The sequence below is a fragment of the Myotis davidii genome, unplaced genomic scaffold (genome assembly GCF_000327345.1).
Source record: "Myotis davidii unplaced genomic scaffold, ASM32734v1 scaffold944, whole genome shotgun sequence".
NCBI lineage: Eukaryota > Metazoa > Chordata > Mammalia > Chiroptera > Vespertilionidae > Myotis > Myotis davidii.
In genome coordinates this window covers 1,713,193-1,718,767 of record NW_006296283.1, presented here as the reverse complement: position 1 = coordinate 1,718,767, position 5,575 = coordinate 1,713,193, and the positions used below count along the sequence as shown (strand labels likewise).

Genomic DNA, 5,575 nt, shown 5'->3' with positions numbered 1-5,575 from the left:
GCGGTGCCCCAACCCCCCCCCCATAGGCCCTGCTCTGTGTGTGATGGGGTGGAGCCGCAACCTCCCCATTGGCCCTGCCCTGAGTGTGATGGGGGAGGGCCAGAACCCCCTGATCCGCCCTGCTCTGTGGGTGACATGGTGCAGTGCTCCAAATCCCCTATTGGCCCTACTGTGTGCTTGACATGGGGGATCTCCCCAACCTCCTGATTGGCCCTGCTCTGTGTGTGACAGGGGGGAGCTCCCAGACCCCCTGATCTGCCCTGCTCTATGTGTGACAGAGGGCAGTGCCCAACCTCCCGATCGCCCTGCTCTGTGCATGACATGGGGCGGCATCCCAACTCCTCAATTGGCCCTGCACTGAGCCCGACCAGGGACTGCACCTAGGGATTGGGCCTGCCCTCTGCCACCCGGGAGCAGGCCTAAGCCAGCAGGTCGTTATCTCCCGAGTGGTCCCAGACTGCGAGAGGGCACAGGCCGGGCTGAGGTGCCCCCTCCCCCCCCCCCCCCCCGAGTGCACAAATTTTTGTGCCCCGGGCCTCTAGTAATAATAAAAGGCTAATATGCAAATTGACGGAACAGCAGAATGGCTGGTTGCTGTGATGCGCACTGGCCACCAGGGGGCAGATGCTCAATGCAGGAGCTTCTACCTAGTGGTCAGTGCACTTCCATATGGGGAGTGCCACTCAGCCAGAAGCTGGTTCATGGCTGGCCAGTGCAGTGGTGGTGGCAGGAGCCTCTCCCACCACTGCGGCAGCATTAAGAATGTCCAACTAACAGTTTAGACCTGATCCCTTGGGGGCCTAAGCCTTTAGTCGGACAGCCCCTGATGAATCCCTGGCTGCCAGAAGGATGTCTGACTGCAACTTAGGCCCGATCCCCCTAGGGAGTGGGCCTAAGTCGACAGGTGGACATCTCCTAAGGGGTCCTGGGCGCAGGCCGTTCTGAGGGACCCCGCCCGAGTGCACAAATTTTTCTGTACCGGGCTTCTAGTTTGATAATAATCTTGTTGGTACTCCCATTCACTGGGTTTTGGGCTCCTGGTTAATCCTATAATTATGTTTTCTTCTAATTGCTCATCTCATGGTTTGTTGGGTTTTGTTTTTGCCTAAAATTCTACTTCTTCAAGATATCTTAACTTCATTGCCCAGTCTTTCTATTCAGTTTATTTTGGCTGTCATCTCTTAAATATTCTTGCTTGTTCTTATTCTGTAATTTTTTAAAAATAGCATCCTGTTCTTGTTTCATGGAAATAATATCATTCTGAAGATATCAATGATAGTAGTAGTTTGAAGTCTTTTCCCCCCTGCATTGCCTGCCCCCCGCCCCCCAATTTGGCGTTCCATGTTTTGTTTTGAGGCTTTCCTCAAATGCCTGGCGATCCTTGGCTGTCTTCTGTTGGTGTTCAAGAAAATGCCACTGCAAGGCTGAGTGAAAGGCCGGTGATGGAGGCTGTGGACCCATAGGCCCAGCCACTCTTTGGGGGCTTCCATTTGTCAGTATTTGTAGAATTTTCCCTAGAGCCATCTAGTTTTTCCAGAGAAGTCTCTCCTTTGAACTCTTGCCTAGTGGGTCCAAGCCAGTATTTTTGAGGAGACTGGAGACGTGACTTCAGGTACACAGTCTCTCACTTAATGCTCTGCTTTCAGCCCTCTTCCCCACGCTTCACTCAACCTGCTGTCTCTAGGACCTCCTGGCTCAGCTTTACCAGAGAATAAACTGTCTTCTGTGAGGAGTGGGGACTGCAACTTGGGGGTCCAATTATCCTTAAAAGAATTTCAATTAATACCTTGGTTTTCAGTGCTATGCCTTGGCCCTGCTAGTTTCCAGGCATTTCTGAGGGGGAATTTGAGGAGACCTCTGTAGACACCAGGGCTCAATGTCCTTTACTCTGCTAAGTTAGTTCCATTTCTCTGCTTTCTCTCCTAAAACTTGTTACTATCCCTTCTTCCACTTTCTTTGTTTTTGTGTGTGTGAGCCTCTTTTATGCCTTTGGTTTAATTTTAATGTGTTCAGAAAAGGACATAGAAGAGCATGTGTACATACCAACTTTTTTAACCTGAAGGCCTACCTCCTCCCTCTCAGGTGTTTCCGTCTTCAGCCCCTTGTCCATTCCAGGCTTCCCCTTCCTCTACTCGGCCCTTCATGTTGGTGCTCTCAGTTCTGTGGCCTCATCTGTGTACTTCAGTTACCTTCAAGAAAAAGCCGCTGTCTTCCACATCCCACCCTTAATAGAGCTGCCTCCTGTCCTTGTGCCCCACTGCCTGCAGGGGTGCCATGTTGTTACAGGCTGTGCCTCACCTTCTAGTCCTCTGCCTCAGATGCCTGTTCCCTATGATGTTGCCTATTTTCCCTTAAGCATCATCTTTTTAAACCTTTCATGAGTCCACCACGTTGAGTTGACCTCTTGCCTTTGTGCCCACTGTGCCTTGTATAGCATTGCAGTTCTGGGGTCCGTGTCCTGCAGCAATGCATAAACTCTTCAAGTCAGATGTTTAAGTTTGTGCCTGTGGGCACTTTCTAGAGAGCTCTGTTTTCCCACCATCAAGCCCAGTGCTTGCTACAGTGTAGGCGTTTAGAAAGAATGAAGTTAGTTTTCTTTGCATAAACTTTTTAAACTGTTATTTTAACAAAATCCCAAGGAAATAACATTGTACAAAGCTAGGTATACTGTGGGTACTTTATTAAATTTATTTCATAACAGGTGAGCAGTTGATTATACATCTTTTAAACATTTTCCAGTTGAAAATTTCTGTGGCCTTATTACGGAACATGGATCTGCAGGGGTTTGGTGGTCTTTTTTTTTTTCTTGATGTTAGAGTTTGCCACCGTGTTTTCTGGAAGATAACTCTGCCCATCCCTTTAGAAACTTCTTCAGCTCACTTTCAGGAGGAGGCTGCTGGCTCTCTGACCAGGCATCTGTGCCTGGGCCACTGTTACATGGGGGATGTCTGTCCTACTACTCGCTTGATGACACCTGAAGCGGATGGCTCCCCATTCCCAGGCAGCACGGAATGGCTGCCCCAGGTTTTTCTGGCATCTGCTGTCTGCAAGTCTTTGTCGCATAGTCGCTATCAAAACTGGACAGAAATGGAACATATGGGGCTTTTCTAAACATATGTAAGTCATCCATTCTTCAGAAGTAGCCATCATTCTCAGGGCCTTCTGAGAATTTGATGAAAGCAAATAGATCCTCATCCCAAGTTAATAGTACTTTTATTCTATGTAATAAAAGCCTAATATGCTAAGTGTCCGGTTGTCTGGTCGTCCATTCAACCAATCAAAGCATAATATGCTAAGGATATGCTAAGGCAGCTCAACCGCTCGCTGTGACGTGCACTGACCACCAGGGGGCAGACAGTTGACCGGTCGACCAGTCACTATGATGTGCACTGACCACCCAGAGGCAGACGCTCCGACCTGAGGTTAGCTTGCTGCTGGAATCCAGGCAATCGGGACTGAGCAAGACAGGCAGGACATGCCCTGGAGCCCTCCTGTGGTCCCTCCCTGGCTGGCCAACCTCCCACGTTCCTCCCTGGCCTGATCGTGTACTGGTGGGGTCCCTCAGCCTGGCCTGCACCCTCTCGAAATCTGGGATCCCTCAGGGGATGTTGGAGAGCTGGTTTCGGCCCGATCTCGCAGGCCAGCCTGAGAGACCCCAATGGTGCACGAATTCGTGCACTGGGCCACTAGTTACTTAATAATTGCAAAAAACAGGCCCTGGTTTTTGCATTTATGTACCAGGTGTTCCCTCTAATCTTGGTGCAGGTATTACCCTTTATGTGTATTAACTTATTCAGTGCTTGCAGCAACTCTGAAGAAGGTCTTACTATTACTGGTATTCCCATTTTGCATCTTTAGAAACAAGCCTAGAGAAGTTAACCTAAGGTCACAGAGCTGATAGGTGGAGAAGCCTGTATTTGACCCAGACAAACTGGCTGTGGAGTCTAAAGCTCTAGCCCAGCCGTGGGCAAACTACGGCCCGCAGGCCGGATCCGGCCCGTTTGAAATGAATAAAACTAAAAAAAAAAAAAGACCGTACCCTTTTATGTAATGATGTTTACTTTGACTTTATATTAGTTCACACAAACACTCCATCCATGCTTTTGTTCCGGCCTTCCGGTCCAGTTTAAGAACCCATTGTGGCCCTCGAGTCAAAAAGTTTGCCCACCCCTGCCTAGCCCTGTGCTCTGCTATTTCCCCCCAACACTAGACACACATGCATTTCACCTGCAGTTCATTCAAGCCCAAATTAGGCTGCGAACCTCGCTCTGGATACTCTGAGATCACCCCTGGGTTAAGCAGGGTTGGGGGAATGATGGCCTGGACATGAAGGTGCTGGCCTTCCTGAGACTCACCTGAAATGACCTGCCCTTTGGGTCCTAGAAGCAGCAGCTTTGTGAAACTCACGGCAGCAGCCTTTCTAGAAGGATTGTTATAACAAATCGTGCAAACTTGGATGGCCATAAATTTGTTCTCTCCCGGTTCTGGAGGTCAGAAGTCAGAAAGAACCAAGCCTTCCAACAGTTTGGTTTCAGGGTTGGTTCTTCTGAGGGCCGTGGGAGAAGGATCTGTTCAGCCCCGCTCCTTAGATGTCTCTTTTCCCTGCTGATCACCTTCCTTTGCGGCCTGTGTGTCCAAATTTCCCCTTTTTATAAGGACACCAATCATATTGGATTAGGGCCCACCTCATCCTGACTAAATACACCTGCAGTGACTCTGCTTCCAAATAAGGCCACATTCTGAGGCACTGGAGGTTGGGACTTCGACATGGATTTGGGGGAGACAAGATTCAACCCATAACACGGACCCATAGGGAGAATTCTGGTCTTTAAGTCAAGAATTGTGTTCTTGCCCTAACCAGTTTGGCTCAGTGGATAGGGCGTCAGCCTGCGGACTCAAGGGTCCCAGGTTTGATTCCGGTCAAGGGCATGTACCTTGGTTGTGGGCACATCCCCAGTAAGGAGTGTGCAGGAGGCAGCCGATCCATGTTTCTCTCTCGTCGATGTTTCTAACTATCCCTCATCCTTCCTCTCTGTAAAAAAACCAATAATATATATATATAAAGAATTGTGTTCTTTTGCTTCAACAAAGTTATGAATGCCGGGACTACAGGACTGGTCATGTTCTACCTGCACACCAGCTGCTTGAAAGATGTCGCTCCTCCTTAGCACGTGGGTGGCATTTCATGCTCCACATGTTTTTGCTTTAATTCTTTTGGGGGCTGTTTATCTACTTTCTCACTTCTAATTATATTGGTGCAGGAAGGTCTTACTATTACTGGTATTCCCATTTTGCATTTTTAGAAACAAGCCTAGAGAAGTTAGCCTACAGTAGTTATGTGTAACCTGATAAGCCACTTCAAATTCTTTGAGGAGCAGTGACTTGTATAACTAAGCTAAGAGCTTCGTTTTTATTCCTTCTTTCGTCCTACTTTTCCTGGCTATTTTTCTTACTAATTTCCTTCTCTTTCTTTCCCAGGCTGGTCTAATATTTAAAGTCAGACTTTCTTTGAAGCTTTAGTAAAATGGAAAGGTCATTTGGGAAGCTTGGTTTGTTCTCTATTTCAAAACATGTT

General features: G+C 48.3%; 1 protein-coding gene across 1 annotated transcript in view; it reads left to right on the top strand.

Annotated features, from left to right (window-relative positions):
- The window catches only part of DDX11 (DEAD/H-box helicase 11), a 45,283-nt gene that overhangs the window by 18,296 nt on the left and 21,412 nt on the right, over positions 1-5,575 (top strand). The gene's annotated exons all lie outside the window — the stretch shown is intronic.